We start from the raw sequence: 19,087 nt of genomic DNA on the forward strand, positions 1-19,087 counted from the left end.
CAAGCACTTGTAGAAGAAAATCTCAATTGATATTGTTTATCATAGGGTAGTACTCATCTTCTTCAACATCAGGTAAATTAAACAAATCATTGATGGACTTAGAAGTAAGAGGTACCTTTTTCTTTCGAACGATGATCTCAGTAGCATCTTGCATAGTCAAACTAGCATAGAATTCTTGAACTAGTTCATCATCGGAAAGTGAATGAGCATCAAAAATCGTTCCCACTTGAGATCATTGATTTTCTTTCTAATCGATATAGGAACAACCATCAAATCATTACTTTTCAAGTCAAAACCTTTTTTCGGCATCATGGGTTGATGCTTGATGATTGAATCAAATCTCTCTTTCACTTCTTCATCGATCAAAATCAGGTTTTCAGGAGTAGTCTTTGAAGATCTAGTTCTTTTATGAGACATGGTATCTTTTCTGAAAAATTGGCAAAATTTCTACATAAGGGAGAAAAAAGAAATCGGCAAGGTGGGTAAAGACTTGCTACAACGAAAATCTTGGAACGACAAGAATAGTGTGGCGGCAATGACAGCATACGATAGCAACAGCGGCGTACGGTGGTGACAACAGCAATCTGCAGTAGCAACGACGATACTTCAAAAATTTTCTTGCATCGACAGTAGATGGTTTCGAAAAAATGGAAGAGAACTAGGGTTTTTTTCGGATTTGAGGTTGACAATAAAAAAGAGATAGAGATTTAGAGATTTTTTTAGGGGTTAAACAAATTGCTTTGAGGGAAATGAAAATTAGTAGAATGGAGAGGGGTTTATATAGGGAAAAATTAGGGCAACACGTAGCGAAAATTTAGCTACATTAGGGTTACTTGGGCGGCAAGTAAAGGGAGTGGCAGCAAGTGTGGATTTTTTTCCTTTTTGCTATCTTGGGCCTGAAACTCAGACTGTATCTACAAACTTAGTCAAGAAAAAAAACTGATTAATACTTGGGCCAAATTTGACCCCCTTTATTAACATAAAAATTTAAAATTTAAACAAAACAAATGAAACTTAAAAATTTTAAGCCTTAATTAGAAACTTTCTTCTTAACAAATTACATTAAATTAATTCCTAGGAAAGGTTGGAATGGTCACAGCGGTCCCACTTAAGTTCTAATCCCCTTAGACAAAATTAATTAAATGTAATAAGTTAACTAAATAAGTTCTAATTATTTATTTATTTACAAAACTATTTCATGAAAAATCAAGGGTCTGTTAATTTGAACGAGGATTCAACTTGCTCAACTTCACCCTCCCAGTAGTGTTTGAGACATTGACCATTAACTTTAAATGTACCTCCGTAATTGTCGTATAATTTAATAGCTCCATAAGGATAAACTCAGTAGATGGTATCGGGCCCTTTCCATCGGGATTTAAGCTTCCCAGGAAATAACTTTAACCTTGAATTAAACAACAAAACCTTCTAACCTTCTTTAAACTCACGAGGTTGTATAAGACTATCATACCATCTCTTTGATCTTTCTTTACACATTTTGGCATTCTCATAGGAAAACAACCTCAGCTCTTCCAACTCATCAAGTTGTAACATCTTTCGCTCACCAGCTTGCCTAAGATCAAAGTTCAACTGCTTCAAAGCACAATGAGCTTTATTCTCCAACTCTAATGGCAAATGACATGCCTTACCAAAGACTAACCGATAAGGAGTCATTCCTAACGGTGTCTTAAATGTTGTTCAATAGGCCCATAATGCATCATCGAGCCTTCGAGACCAATCTTTTCTAATAGGGTGTACTACCCTTTCAAGGATACCTTTGATTTTACGGGTTCACTCTTTCAGCTTGCCTATTAGACTATGGGTAATAGGAAATAGCAATCTTGTGCTTCATATCATATTTGTCAAGCAACCACTTAAGCCATTTGTTTATAAAGTGAGAGCCTTCATCACTAATAATAGCTCTTGGTATCCCAAATCGTGTAAACACATGCTTATGTAGGAATCGCCGACTACCTTAGCAATATTCGTAGGGTATGCTTCAGCTTCAACCCACTTGGATACATAGTCCACAGCAACTAAGATGTATTTGTTCCCATACGAAGAAGGAAACGGGCCTAAAAAGTCAATGCCCCATACGTTGAATAATTCAATCTCCAAAATGTTTGTCAAGGGCATCTCAGTCGCCCTTGATATATTTCTAGTCCTTTGGCATTTATCACAGTTCTTCACATAAGCATAAGCATCTATAAATAGTGTAGGCCAAAAGAAATCTGCTTGCAAAATCTTTCCTGCAATACGTGAACCACCAAAGTGTCCCCCACTTGGAGATGAATGGCAATGATACAAGATTTCAGCAATCTCACTTTCAGCTACACACTTTCAGATTATATTATTTGCAAACTATTTAAACAAAAATGGATCCTCCCAAAAATAATATCGACTATCATGAAGGAATTTTTTCCTTTGTTGGTATGTCATTTCTCGAGGAATTATTCCACATGTGACATAATTGGCAAAATCAACAAACCAAAGTGTTTCATGAATTCGACTTACCTCAAATAAGTGTTCATCTGAGAAATTCTCGTTGATAGCCACACATGATAGAGTTACCTCATCTTGTTCCAACCTCGACAGATGATCAGCTATTTGATTTTTGACACATTTTCTATCTTGGATCTCAGTGTCAAATTCTTGGAGTAAAAGTATCCAACGAATTAGCATCGATTTTGCATCTTTCTTCGTGAGCAAGTATTTAATGGTTAAATGGTCAGTAAATACTGTAACTTTGGTACCTATATGATATGAGAGGAATTTGTCAAAAGAAAAAACCATAGCAAAGATTTCCTTTTCAGTTACAGTATAATTGAGTTGGGCTCCCGTCAAAGTTCTACTTGCATAGTAAATAGGGTGAAACACTTTATTTCTTCTTTGACCTATCATAGGTCCAACGGCATAATCGCTTGCATCGCACATCAACTCAAAAGGTGAGCTCCAATCAGGTGTAACGATTATTGGGGCAGAGATTAACCTTTTTTTTAGATCTTCAAAAGCTTCCAAACATGCTTTGTTGAAATCAAACATTGTATCTTTCTCTAACAACAAACACGATGGTTTAGAAATTTTCGAGAAATCTTTGATAAACCTTCGGTAAAAACTTACATAGACTAAAAAACTACTGACTCCTTTCACATTAATTGGGGCCGATAATCTTTCAATTATGTCCACCTTTGCTTTGTCAACTTTAATTCCTCTCTTTAAGATTTTATGCCCTAAGACAATCCCTTCCTTAACCATAAAATGGCATTTTTCCCAGTAAAGGAAAAGATTCGTCTCTTCGCATCTCTTCAGTACCTTAGCCAAATTACTTAAACAAATATCATAAGTGTTACCAAAAATAGAAAAATCATCCATGAAAACCTCAACAAAATTTTCAACCATATCAGTGAATATTGCCATCATGCATCGTTGAAATGTTGCAGGTGCATTGCATAAACCAAAAGGCATTCGCCTAAAAGCAAACATACCGTAAAAAAATAATTAGAATTCATTACCAAATAGCCATCTAAAAAATAATTAGAATTCATTACCTGCCAGTCGATCTAACATTTGATCCATAAAAAGCAACGAAAAATGGTCCTTCCGAGTGGCTTTATTCAATTTTCTATAATCAATACAGATTCTCCAACCAGTAACAGCTCTTGTTGGAATCAACTCGTTATGCTCATTTTCAAAAATCCTGATTCCACCTTTCTTTGGCACACACTCACCGGACTTACCCACAAACTATCTGAAATGGGATAGATGATTCCTGCATCTAACCATTTGATCACTTTCTTTCTCACAACTTCTTTCATAATAGGATTGAGCCTCCTTTGCCCATCAATTTGAGCTCTTTCACCTTCTTTTAAAATAATTTTATGCATGCAAAAGAAGGATTTATACCTCGAATATTAGCTATGGTCCAACCAATTACTTTCTTAAATTTCTTTAGAACAACAATTAGTTGCTCCTCTTGATCTTTCGTCAGTTCTGCTGAAATAATCATAGGCAAAGTGGAACAATCAGCTAAATAAATGTATTTGAAATAGGAAGGAAGTACCTTTAGTTCGAGTTTAGGTGGTTCTTCAATTGGCAACTTGGGTTACACAAATTCTCTGACTTCTAACTCAAACAGTTCAAATCGTATGGATTGAATAAAATTTCTCGGATTGTCTTCCATCAAAGCCATGTTTTCTTCACCTTTTCATCCTTCAAAAGGTCAAGATCTAAGGCTTTCTCCAATGGATCTTTTTCAAAATTGCTTTCCATAGAAACCAAGGTTTCTATCTCTTCCATAACTGAACACTCTTCTGCCGGATGGAGAAATTTCATCTCTTTAAGAATGTTAAAGGTTACCTAATCATCTTGAACTCGGATGGTGAGTTCGCCTTTTTGCACATCAATTAACGTTCTTCTTGTAGCTAATAAAGGTCTTCCAAGGATGACCAACACTTCCTTATCTACTTCAAAATCTAAGACAATGAAATCAGTAGGAAAAATAAATTTATCTACTCTTACCAAAACATCCTCGATCTTTCCCTCAAGATATGCTAAAGATCGATCCGCTAGCTGAAGCGTCACAGTTGTAGGTCTTACTTCACCTATCCTTAGCAACTTGAAAATGGAATTAGGCATCAAGTTGATACTCGCTCCTAAATCACAGAAAGCTTTACCACAATAAGATTCACCAATGTTACAGGGTATAGTAAAGCTTACTGGGTCTTTCAATTTCAGTGGCAGTTTGTTCTGCAGGAACGCATTGCACCCCTTTGTCAAGGCAACAGTCTCATACTCACTCAGTTATTTCTTATTGGACAGATATCCTTCATAAACTTCACATAATTTGATAGTTGTTCTAAAGCCTCCACCAATGGAATATTGATGTGTAACTGCTTCAGAATATCCAAAAACTTCTTGAATTGTACCTCCTGTTTTTGCTTGTGTTGTTGCAATCTTTACGGATATAGAGGTGATGGAACTTTTGATTGAATCGGGTAACTCTTCTGAGTAGGTAAATCTGTATCCATAGAAGATGTTAAAGTATCTGAATTCACTAAGTTAGGATTTACCTTGTCAGTCTTTGCAGATTTTGACTCTTTTGGTGTAGGAATTTCAATAGCTGGTTGATTCTTCTCAACGGGCTTATCTTCAACATCAATCAATTGGGTTCCAGAATTTTACCACTTTGCAATGCCACTATCTTGATATGTTCTTTGCCCAAATTTCTTAGATTCTCAGTATCGCTCGGCAAGGTTCCTTGCGTCTATTACGAAGCTCCGTAGCTAACTGACCCATTTGGTTTTCCAAAATTTTTAGTGTTGTTGCTTGGCTTTGGATCAAAGCGTCATTCTTTTCCATGTATGCTTTCAACAAGTTCTCCAAACTGTTTGATGCCTCAGCTTGAGGTGGTTTGGGAATTTAATGATTAAACCCTTGAGATTGGTTGGGTCTATGCTACAAGAGGTTGTTATTCAGTCCATTTCCTTGGTTGTTCCAAGAAAAGTTAGGATGATTGCGCAATGAAGGATTGTAGAAGTTGGACTGGGGTCCTTGTCCAGTCCTATTTTGGTGTTGGTTCCCTACATTGTACACTGATTCAGGATTTGATGGGCAGTTTTCAAAAGAATGACCTTCTCCACAGTACACAAAGGAAACTACTTTAAGCAAGACTTGGTGGTTGATTTGTAAAATTATTAGCACTATTAGCGGTAAACTGTTTTAACATAGAGGAAATAGACGATACCTGAGATGATAACGAATTGAGGGTGTCAACTTCATGATCTCGACTACACATCTTCCTGAAGCTGTTCAATTTGTTGGTCAATGATAGTTATTACTCGCGATCCTCTCAATGATCTCATAAGCCTTATTATAAGACTTAGACAAAATTGCACCATTCGCAGAAGCATCTACCATCAATCTTATATGTGCATTGAGACCATTATAGAACGTCTCCAGCTAGATACAATAAGGAATCCCATGATAAGGACACGTATGAAGTAACTCGTTGAACCGCTCCCAAGCCTCATACAACGACTCGTTATCCAATTGTTGGAAAGTTGTGATCTCGTTCCTCAACTTAGCATTTTTGCTAAGCGGGAAATACTTAACCAAAAATCTCTCTGCTAATTCTTGCCATGTAGATATGGAACTTGGTAGCAATTAATTGAGCCATGCTCGTGTTCGATCTCGCAACGAGTATGGAAAAACTTCATCCTCATTAAGTCTTTAGTCACATCAGCTATCCTAAATGAATCACTCACCTCCATAAACAATCGAAGGTGGAGATGTGGATCTTCCATGGGCATACCACTGAATTGGCCCACCGTTTGGAGCATTTGAAACATCACTGGTTTAAATTCAAATTGGGTTGTCTCAATATTTGGCCTTCTAATTCCTGGATTTAACTCACTAAAAAGTGGCACAGCATATTGTTTGATGCATCGACCCTATTATCGGTAATGATGATGGGGTTTCGTACATGACCGACTTCATTATCTTGGTCTTGATTCTGATTTCCAAGGTCCATTTCGACTTGCCTTTGAGTTGTTTGTTCATGTATTCTTCGTCTAAAATTTCCCTCAATTTTAGGGTCTATAGGGAGTAAATCGATAATCCGATCTATGTTCATAAACACCTAAAAAGAAAATCACAAAATAAAAAAGAATAAGTTAGTAATGTTAGAAATAAACCAAATTGGAAGTAAATAATTTCACAAACAAAAATGACTATGGCAATAGTTAACAATTCCCAGAAACGATGCCAAAAACTTGTAATGCATAGGTTTGTGCAAGTCTACACAGTTGTTATCAAGTAATAAGTAAGTATCGAGTTATCATCTCCACAGAATTGTGTTTGTGTTAAATCACTTAATTGTAAAATTATACTAACAACTTGGTAAATAAAAACACAATATGGTTGAGAAGTGATGATTAAAGTTAAATATATTAAACTAAATGCAATGATCCCTAATGCAAATTGTAACACCCCAAACCCGACCCAGACGCTATGGCCAAATCTGGCGTGTTACATTGAAGTGTTTTAGTGAAAACCGTGTTTCCATTGAAAACCCTTCTTAAAATAAAATAAACCTTAATTAACTTAAAAAAAACACCTTTTAGTTGCAAAAACCTCGTTTAAAACATTTGCTTTAAGAAGCTTATCATTTAAAAAATTTAATTGCGGAAACGTAGAAACACATTATAATTTACAAAACCCATGTTCAACTTATTGTAATTACAGTGAAATTAATAATCATAATTCAAGTAATAATAAAACAATGAAAACCTTATTACAATCTGGTCTGGAACATACTTAAAAAGAAATAAAAACTTAAATGCTAAAAAAAAAAACAAGTCGAAATCGTCTTGCTAGCTGGCCACCCAGAGTCCCTCCAAACATCGAACCTTCTACTGAGCATCACCTGAAAATAAAATAAAAGAGGGGGTGCATTTTCGCAAACTCAGTGTGTACAACCCTCAGTAAAAACAAGCATTCAAAAACAAAAATCATTCATCAATCATGCAATGCAATCCCATCCAAATTATCCATCCGCTACACACCAGCTCCGTCCCCAGTCACACTATGTGGGGATATAAATATCGACCCACCCAGCCCACACACTATGATAGCCCAGTTGTGGAACTACCTTCATTTACATATTGGGCTTTAAAAGCCGTTGGTGAATCCACGATTGTCAAGCAACCATGCGATCCTCATATACTTCCTCCATTCCATAATTCCCACCCGTATGCAACCTAAGCAGAATATCATATGTATGCATGTCACATCCATAATACTTACATTCCCACCTAAGGGTATTTTGGTCATTTTCGCCCTTAAGGGCATTTCGGTAATTTTCCCTTAATTATGGTTTTCACTTACCTTGGCCCATTAGCGAGTCCCGTGAGCTAAGATGAATGAACACTATGCACCAGGTAGGATTCCAGAGAATAAGAGGTGAGTCATTAAGACTGCTTAAGTACCAAGCTCTCCCTAGATCCAATCCTAGACATGCATATACTTGTTGCCACACCGTAACCCTTTGACTTGTCCACGGTCGCAATATATTAATTAAGTCTTATTGGATATCATATACTAGGCCCAAGACCCCTTACAAAGCCCAAACAATTTCACATACCTGTATTTGGCCCATTAAGCCCAATCATATTCATATGGCCCATTAGGCCCAAATCACATTTATATGGCCCGTTAGGCCCAGTCACATTCATATTCATGCTCACATACAAGTTCCTATCACATAGCATCAACATTCAGTTTTTGCCTATTATGGGCCCAACAGCCCATCGGGCCCATTTAGCCCATTCCGGCCCATATGGCCAAATCACAACCCAAGTCCACGGAATCGCCCGTGGGCCTCAGGCAACCTATCGGTCTCCCCTTTATGAGTGTTCGCGCACTCGCAAGACTACCGTAGCCAAACTTTTGGCTTTTCGGCATTTCTACTTTTCGGCATTTTGGCATTTCGGCATTTCATCTTTTGCCGATCTACTTGTGTGTGCAGTGTATGAACACACCTGGTAAGCAAGCATGTTGCGATTCCTTTAGTCCAAATCTACAAACGATATCACCCTTCCATTAATCGCATGCTTAATTCATATCCTTACTAAAACCGAAACCTCAGATTAACCTTACCTTGCACGATCAGCCCTTTCTTAAATCACTAACAACGATCAACTCTTAGATCAAAATCGCAAACACCTAAAAAGTAATTCGACAGAGAGCTAAGATCCGAGATCTGATACTAATTCCACTAGATTCGGTCAAAGAGTATTCAACGCTTGAGAGATTTGGCTTTTCAGCTTGTCAAACTTATTATGGTGAATAAGGTTTATTTGGTACAGATTAAAGAAGAAGAGTAGAAGAAGAAATCGGCTAAGTGAAACAAAGAAAATTGTGTAGAGAAGAATAGAAATTGGCAGGAAGAAGAGAAAGAAAAACAAAAGGGTTTTCGGCTTTTTGGATCTTGAAAAGAAAAGGGTTTGTGAAGAAGAATTTCAGTAGTATCCTGGCAACCCTGTATTCAGCCCCTATTTATAGCCTTTATAGCTGAATTTTCCATGCCCAATTCCCAATTCGGCTCTATCACTTTTCCCTTCTCATCTCCTCGTTTTTCTCCCTGATAAGCCCTTGATCCTTTCCTTAATTTTCTCTTCTAAACACTCCCCTTAGAGTCCATCTTCACTCCACTTCCATCCTTCTAGAAGGCCAAAATTAAACTTCTAAAACACAAAACTAGGATTCGAACCTTGGACCTCCTTGCTCGCTACTAACGCCACCTCCTTGCACTCTAAGTGGCGTCACTTAGCCACTCTTCCACAAGGCTTTTGATACTATTTTTCCCCTATTTTTATTTAAAAGCCCACCTACTTGCCAACCCTGATTCTTTTAATAATTAAACTATAATTTCATTTATTCCTAGATTCGAACTCAAACCTTAATTAAGGCCTACTATAATTATCACATGGCTAGCAACATAAAACACAATTTTTATCAAAATTGAAAACAAAGAAAGTTCGGGATTTCAGGATTTTTGGGTTTCGGGATTTTTGGGGCGTTACACAAATTATCCTGAGTATGCAAACTATATGAATGAAATAGATTTTAGAAAAATTAAATACAATTTGAAACAATTATAACATAAATAAACTAGGACAATTATTATAATTAAACTCAATTTATTATCAACATGCTTAATAACATTCTGAAAAACATTCAATGAAAACTCGACCTTTCATGAGTTTGGAAACAACATTAGGTCCTTTCAGAATCCTTTAATTAGTAAATACACATTTTATTGATCCTTATTTACTAAGGGTTTCTTAGCATTATTGTGCGGTAATAGGGATGTGTTAGGTTTGAAATAGTTTAATCAAACAAATTTAAAAAACTATGCAGATAATAGAGCTAGGTTAGAGTTTTTATGTAACCTGCAATTTAATCGGGTTAGGATCTGAATTGAGCATGCATATTTGAATTATGTGTCCCCTAGCCGTCGTCTAGTTAGGATCACTCAGCTAATTTAGATGTATTTCAATCACGTATGAACGAAATACAGACTTGATTTTAATTGAAAGCATGATCAATTGAGGCACAAATATTATAAGCATGAATTAAATAAATATTATTTAATCAAAGAAATCATCCTAGCTTAAATAAAATTAAGCTAACTGTAACACCCCGAACCCGAGACCATCGCCGGTGTCGGACACGAGGGGTTAACAAGCCAAGTCCACATATTTTGCCCACCAATTTGACATTTCCAGTCAGGCTGGAAAACTGCGTCACCGTCGCCTTAAAAATCATATCTCGAGTTCCAAAACTCGGAAACTGGTTTTGTAAATTTTCCCTGAATTTATACTCATATATCCATCCATGGATTTATTTCTAGAATTTTTGGTTGGGAAAATTGGTACAGTTTATTAGTTAAAGTTACCCATGTTACAAGGATCGACTGCTTTGACCTTCGCGCGTTACAACTTGAATATCTCTCTGTACAGGGCTTTAATACTGGTGCCGTTTGTTTCTAATGAAACTAGACTCAAAATGGAATCTGTACATATAAGGTATGACTCCTAATTCTTTCTGGATAAGTTATAGTAAATTTTTAAAGTTGCGACAGGGGACCCAGAAACCATTCTGGCCCTGTCTCACAATAGCTTTAATATCTCTTAACATGTAACTCCTATGACCATTTCGTTTCTTCCATACGAAAATAGACTCATCAAGGTTCATTTACATAGCTTATTCACTATTTAATACCATCCCTACAAATTTTGGTGATTTTTCACATTCACGTCACTGCAGCTGCCAGCATCTGTTTTGAAGGTAGGTCTTACCTATTTTGTAGTCTCCATGAACCAACTAGTCTTGCCATACATAGGTTCACATATGATCATTTTAACCATACCAATGGCTGATCATGTGACCAACATTCCCACTTCCAACCCATAATCACATCATGACACCATATATATATACACAAACCGCAAATAGTCTAAGTTTGTACTTCACTTTTACGAGCCATTTTCGCATGGCCGAACACATATACATCACAGCATATTTAAACCAACAAAGGGGTAGTCCTATACATGCCATTTCAAAGTTCAACCAAAAATTTATACCAAAATGGAGGCATTGATAGTGTGGATGACTTCGACTTTAATGATCCCAAATCCGATTGCTATCGAGCAAAATCTATAAAACAGAGAGCCAAAGCTACGGGGTAAGCATTTTTATGCTTAGTAAGTCTCAAGGAATAAAATCAGCTTTAATTAAAGCAATACATTCACATAGCCAAATGCATCATTTCATTAATACACATTCACATAATCATTCTTACTTCCCACTTCATCATTATATACTTTCACAAGGTATCAACCTATTCAATAGCTGAAATTCGTTAGTCGATTGAGCGAATGTTGCTCAAACATGTCGACTTTCCAATGCACATATAAACATACCTTATTCTTTGGGCCTTTCGAGCGTACTAATTGAATTTATTACAGCAACCAACACTCACCTCCAGCCCAAGCTTCTTCGGAATACAACCGGATATAACCACGTGCACGAATGCCTTCGGGTCTTAGCCCGAATAGAATGACTCGCACGAATGCCTTGGTCTTAGCCGGATGTAGCCACTAGCACAATTGCCTTGGTCTTAACCGGATATAATTTCCAGCATAACTGTCTTGGGACTTAGCCGGATATCATTCAATTGCTCATGCACACATGCATCAATAATCATTAGACATTCATATTTTATTTTCGTTACTAAGGCTCAAACGCAAATATAATCACAAGCATAATCGCCTTGGGACTTAGCGGGTATCACTCAAATACTCATACACACATAAATCAAAAATCAATATACATCCATATTTCATTTCACATAATTCAAGTAGGGTCACTTCTTGAGGACTTACTTCGGATATTGTCGAACGGCTTTTACGGCTATTCGATCACTTTTTCCTTCCCCTTGTCCAATTGTGGCCCTCTAAGCTCTTGAGCTAATTCAAACAAATTCAATTTATTAAAACCTCATTGTGCTAGCTTATGGCGAATATGACAAGGAGTTTAAATGGTCATATGGCCACCCTTTAGCTTGAATACACAATGGTCATGCACATTTTATACTACATCAAGCAATTCAATACAATTCATTCGAGCATCAAGGAAAAGCTAAGGCCATCAATAGGCTCCCTAAGGCCGAATATACATGTCCATGTTGAGGCCAATTATGCACTTAATACCACACAAAACAGCATGCATTTTACTAGTTAATGCTTTGCATATTGTAGCTCAAAACTTATAATATAGCATCAAGCACTCATATGTGTGCTAGGCCGAATGTGCTTGCAATTTCACAAACATTCTTCAACATCTTCTTCTTTAAACAAACATATTCATCACTTACTTCATAACCAAAACATCATGTGCAAACATATATATACATATATGAGCATGGCCGAATTTCAAGGTGTCCATATAGCCATCCAAAACACAAATTTTAACTAACATGCAAGAAGCATGAACCATGCTCATGAATGCATCATGGCCGAATACATCACAATCATGCCCCTTTCATCTTCAATCATGGTTAAACAAAAGAAAACTCAAAGTCTTACTCAAGATGGCTACAAAGAAATTTCAAGAGTAGACAATCCATCATTGCATGCATCATCATCAAGCTTCACACTTAACATGCAATGGCTTTATCACAATACCAACCTTGACCAAAATACCACTTCCATGGCATAACAAGGATTTGAACCATGGCTAACATGAACATCAAGTTGGCAACTAAAACATGCATGAATCTCATGACACAACCTCATACATACCTCAATCTTGATGCAAGTTTAGCCAAATATCCTTCTAGATCTCTTCTAAACAAAGGAAATGAAGCAAAATCTCTTCTCCCTCTTAGTATTTTCGCCAAAAGGAGAGAACAAGGGTGAACAAATTTTTTTTCTCTTCTTGGTTGCACGGCAATGGGGGGAATGCTACTCTCTCACACACATTTTTTTTTCATTCTTTTCTTACCCATGCTTATTTGTTTATTATTTCTCCCTAATGCCCAACAAAACATGTTTCATGACATGTTTAGCCCATATCTCTTTGTCATGGCCGCCATCACTTGTAAAGGGAATTTGACATGCAAGTCCATTATTTTGCATGCATGCTTTAATTAGTCATCACACATTTCCTATCGTACTTTCAAAGTTCACTACTAAGTCCTTTCTAGTGGAATTCACCTTTATAACACTAAATCAATCATCATAAAATGTCATACATGAGCACACACATATTATAGGCATCAAAATAAATTTTAATTATTTTTATGCCTCGGTTTTGTGGTCCCGAAACCACATTCCGACTAGGGTCAATTTTGGGTGTCACAACTCTCCCCACTTAAGAAATTTTCGTCCCGAAAATCTTACCGTAAATAGGTTTGGATATCGCTCTTTCATAGAGTTCTCGGTCTCCCAAGTAGCTTCTTCTATCCCGTGCTTGAGCCATAACACTTTCACTAGCGGAACCCGCTTGTTTCGCAACTCTTTCACTTCCGTGATAGGATACGAATCGGTTCTTCCTCATAACTCATATTAGCTTGAATTTCAATTTCGATGGACTAATCACGTGCGATGGATCGGATCTATAGCGTCGAAGCATCGAAACATGAAAGACATCGTGAACCTTTTCGAGTTCGGGGCAAAATCAAATGATATGCCATTGGACCGACTCGCTCGGATATCTCATATGGCCCAATGAACCTCGGGCTCAACTTGCCCTTACGGCCAAATCGAGTATCTTTTCCAAGGCGATACCTTGAGAAACACTTTATCTCCCACCGATACTCGATATCCTTACGCTTCAGATCCGCGTCACGACTTTCGACGATCGGAGGCTATCTTGAGACTTTCACGGATTACTTTCACTTTCTGCTCAGCATCTCTAATCAAATCCACCGAAAATCTTGCTTTCACCAAGCTCGGTCCAAAACAATGGTGTACGGCATTTACGACCGCACAAAGCCTCGTAGGGTGCCATCTTAATACTTGATTGAAAGTTGTTGTTGTGCGAATTCAATCAACGGCAAATACCGTTCCCATGAACCATTAAACTCAAGGACGCAACATCTCAACATATCCTCAAGTATCCGAATTATCCGCTCGGATTGACCATCGGTTTGGGGTGAAAGGCGGTCTGAAATGCAACTTGGTACCCAAAGCTTCTTGCAACTTTTTCCAAAATCGCGAGGTAAATCTCGGATCTCTATCCGACACGATGGAAATAGGCACCCCATGTAATCTCACAATCTGAGAAACGTACAATTCGGCTAATTTGTCCATTGAAAAATCCGTACGTACGGGGACAAAGTGAGCCAACTTAGTCAATCTATCTACCACGACCCAAACCGCATCCTTCTTACTTGCTGACAATGGTAGTCCGGATACAAAGTCCATTGTGACTCGATCCCATTTCCACTCGGGTATCGTGATTGGCTGAAGTAATCCTGAAGGCACTTGATGTTCCGCTTTCACTTGTTGACATATTAAACATCTCGAAACAAAGTCGGAGATGTCTCGTTTCATACCATGCCACCAAAATCGACGTTTCAAATCATTGTACATCTTCGTACTCCCCGGGTGGATTGCCATTCGGCTACAATGGGCTTCATTCAGAATTATCGAAATGAGTTCCGAATTCTTTGGAACACATGACGACTTTTGAACCTCAAACAATCATCATCATCGATTTGAAACTCGAGTCCTTGTTCGAACACACTCGGCCGTTTTGCGACCAACTCGTCGTCAACTTTTCGAGCTTCTCGAATTTGATGTGTCAATATTGGTTTGGCTTTCAATTCAGCCACTAACACACCGTCGGATCGAGCATGACAAGTGCACATTCATCGCTTCAAAGTGAATAATGATTTACGACTCAAGGCATCCGCAACCACATTCGCCTTTCGGGGTGATAGTCAATGACCAGCTCATAATCCTTTAACAGTTCGAGCCAACGTCTTTGTTGCAGATTTAAGTCTCTTTGGGTCATCAAATATTTGAGACTTTTGTGATCCGAGTACACATGGCACTTCTCACCAAATAAGTAATGTCGCCAAATCTTTAAGGCGAATACGATGGTAGCTAATTCGAGATCATGGGTCGGATAATTTTTCTCGTGTGGCTTTAATTGCCTCGACGCATAGGCCACAACTCGACCTTCTTGCATCAATACGCAACCTAACCCAAGGAGGAGGCGTCACTATAGATGACAAACTCTTTGCGATTCGGGTTGCACTAGAATTGGGGCTTCATCAAATAAGTTTTCGATTGATCGAAACTTTTCGGCATTTCTCCGTCCATTCGAACTTAACATCCTTTTGGAGTAGCTTCGTCATCGGCGTGGCTATCGTTGAAAAACCTTTTACAAATCGTCGGTAATAACCGACAAGCCCCAAAAAGCTCCGAACCTCGGTAATATTTCTCGGAGGCTTCCAATTAAGTATGGCTGAAATTTTATTCGGGTCGACTCGAATACCCGATGCAGATACCACATGACCCAAGAAGCTAACCTCTCTTAACCGAACTCACACTTGTGAACTTAGCATATAATTGCTTATCCCGTAAAATTTGCAGCACTAACCGCAGTGTTCAACATGTTCGGTCTCATTTCTTGAATAGACCAAGATGTCATCAATGAACACGACTACGAATCGATCCAAATATGGTCTCAAGATCCGATTCATTAAATCCATAAATACCGCGAGGGCATTAGTGAGCCCAAACGGCATCACTAGGAACTCATAGTGACCATATCTCGCTCAAGGCGGTCTTGGGTACGTCCGAATCTCGGATTCGCAATTGATAATAGCCCGATCTCAAATCTATTTTCGAGAACACCGAGGCTCTTCAGTTGATCGAACAAGTCATCGATACGTGGTAACGGATATTTGTTCTTTATCGTCGCTTTATTGTCGACGATAGTCGATGCACAACCGCATGGTTCCATCCTTCTTTTCACAAACAACACCGGCGCACCCAAGGCGAAAAACTCGGGCGAGCAAAACCTCTATCCACCAATTCTTGCAACCGAGCTTTCAACTCCTTTAATTCCGTTGGTGCTATACGATCACGGAGCTATCGAAATTGAGTGGTACCGGTACCAATTCGATGCCAAATTCTATTTCCGAACAGTGGTAAACCCGGCAATTCTTGAGGAAAACATCCGGTATTCACAAACCACGCACAGATTCAGTTTCTTTTCGATTCTTTGTCATCAAGCACGATGCAAGGTACGCTTCGCACCCTTTTCTTACATATTTTCGGGCCAACATTGCTGATATTACAGCTGGCAACCCCTTTAAGTTCGTAGACTCAACCCGAATTATCTCATTATTCGCGCACCTCAAATCGATAGTCTTGCTTTTGCAATTTACAACCGCATCGTGCATGGTCAACCAATCCAAACCAAGAATAACGTCAATTCATCGAACGGCAAAAGCATCAAGTCCCCGGAAAACAAGAACCTCGGAACACTAGGGGACTTTTCTTGCACACTTTGTTGACAAGCACGTAATGACCCAAGGGTTTGACACCGAATTACAAACTCGAAGAGACTCAATAGGCAAAGTCTTACTGGATGCTAAGGTTTCACATATATAAGAATGAGTAGAACCAGGGTCAATCAAAGCAATCACATTAGTATTGAAAAGAGTGAAAGTACCGGTAATGACATCTGGAGAGGCAGCATCCTCGCGCTGGCGTATGGCATAAGTCCTAGCAGAGCCCGAGCCTCGGATCGATGGTAGCATCTCTAGATCCTCTCGACCGCCACTAACATTGCCCATATTTCTAGGTGGCCTACCTCGAGCGGTGGTAGCACCGGGTTTCCACTCGACTTACATTCTGCTCAAGCATCCTCGGGCAATCCTTCATAAAGTGGTCGGCCGATCCACACTTATAGCGAGAGCAATCACGAAACCAACAGCTCCCGAATGCCATTTGCCACAATGTAGACACTCGCCTCTCTCGGTGATCATTTCCACCATGGCGATTGAAGTGACTCGTGTGGTCACAGGGGTCGATCGCGTCCTCGTCTAGAAAAGCCCAAACGCCTCTAGACCGGCTCACATCCTCTCGAAATCTCTTCGATGCTGTTGAAGAGACTTTCCGAGGACCTCTTCGAATTCTCCGGTTCCCACATCAACTTTTGTTTCTCCTTTCTAAGCTCTTGACTTTACAAGCTCGCTCAACAAGTACTACGAACTCTCGATTTCGAGAATGCCAACGAACATCCTTATATCATCATTCAGCCCATCCTCGAGCGTTTACATAATAGCCTCGGACGAAATGCATTCTCGCGCGTGTCGGCTAAGCCTCACAAATTTTCGTTCATAGTCGATGGCGACATAGAACCTTGCTTAAGATCAAGAAATTCCTTCGCTTTTGGTCGATGAATCTCGATCGATATACTTTTTGAACTCGGTTTGAAAGAATTCCCAAGTCACTTGCTCTCTAGGTACCACGAAGTCGAGTACTCCACCAATAGTAGGCGGACTCACGTAGCAAGGAGATGGTACACTTTAAGCACTCATCGGTGTACAAGATAGCTCATCGAGCACCGGATCGTGTTATCCAACCAAAATTCGCCCGCTCAGCATCATCATCATCCGTAGCTTTAAATTCAGTGGCCCCATGTTTTGAATCCTATCATTCGGGGCTTACTTGACCTTATTTGGTCATCACCGGAGGTATTGTAGGTGCGGGGTTGCATTTGTCGGGAATGGAGGTTGTGGAACAGCCGTGTTAGTTCGAATGTATTGGTTAAACCATTCCTTCATCACACTATAAAAGGCTTGCCTAGCCTCATCATTCGAATTGCTGGCCATAGGTTGAGAGTCCGCCGGCGCTGTCCCTTGCGTTGGGAGCAGGCGCCACACTCTCCACATCATCAGCTATCGCTCGGTTGGGATCGGGATCCATTGCTATAAACAAACACAAAGTCAAATTGTCAGAAATCACCACACTATCGATTCATCATGAAATGGCATGTATAGCTAGACCCCAAACACATCACGGTAGTCCTAGAATCGACTAAACCGTGGCTCTGATACCAATAAAATTGTAACACCCCGAACCCAAGACCATCGCCGGTGTCGGACACGAGGGGTTAACAAGCCAAGTCCACATATTTTGCCCACCAATTTGACATTTCCAGTCAGGCTGGAAAACTGCGCCACTGTCGCCTTAAAAATCATATCTCGAGTTCCAAAACTCGGAAACTGGTTTCGTAAATTTTCCCTGAATTTAGACTCATATATCCATCCATGGATTTATTTCTAGAATTTTTGGTCGTGCCAATTGGTACAGTTTATTAGTTAAAGTTACCCATGTTACAGGGATCGACTGCTTTGACCTTCGCACGTTACAACTTGAATATCTCTCTGTACAGGGCTTTAATACTGGTGCTGTTTGTTTCTAATGAAACTAGACTCAAAATTGAATCTGTACATATAAGGTATGACTCCTAATTCTTTCTGGATAATTTATAGTAAATTTTTAAAGTTGCGACAGGGGACCCAGAAACCATTCTGGCCCTGTCTCACAATAGCTTTAATATCTCTTAACATGTAACTCCTATGACCATTTCGTTTCTTCCATATGAAAATAGACTCATCAAGGTTCATTTACATAGCTTATTCACTATTTAATACCATCCCTACAAATTTTGGTGATTTTCACATTCACGTCACTGCAGCTGGCAGCATCTGTTTTGAAGGTAGGTCTTACCTATTTTGTAGTCTCCATGAACCAACTAGTCTTGCCATACATAGGTTCACATATGATCATTTTAACCATACCAATGGCTGATCATGTGACCAACATTCCCACTTCCAATCCATAATCACATCATGACACCATATATATATACACAAACCGCAAATAGTCTAAGTTCAGTACTTCACTTTTACGAGCCATTTTCGCATGGCGAACACATATACATCACAGCATATTTAAACCAACAAAGGGTAGTCCTATACATGCCATTTCAAAGTTCAACC

The 19,087-nt window shown here is 38.9% G+C and overlaps 1 non-coding gene across 1 annotated transcript; it reads left to right on the forward strand.

Moving 5' to 3' along the window:
• The first annotated feature begins 5,971 nt into the window (after positions 1 to 5,971).
• LOC128279661 (small nucleolar RNA R71) lies at positions 5,972 to 6,078 on the forward strand. Its single transcript, XR_008269860.1, has one exon. It is a non-coding gene; the product is annotated as a small nucleolar RNA R71 (small nucleolar RNA).
• The last annotated feature ends 13,009 nt before the right edge of the window (positions 6,079 to 19,087 follow it).

This window comes from Gossypium arboreum, chromosome 8 (assembly GCF_025698485.1).
Source record: "Gossypium arboreum isolate Shixiya-1 chromosome 8, ASM2569848v2, whole genome shotgun sequence".
NCBI lineage: Eukaryota > Viridiplantae > Streptophyta > Magnoliopsida > Malvales > Malvaceae > Gossypium > Gossypium arboreum.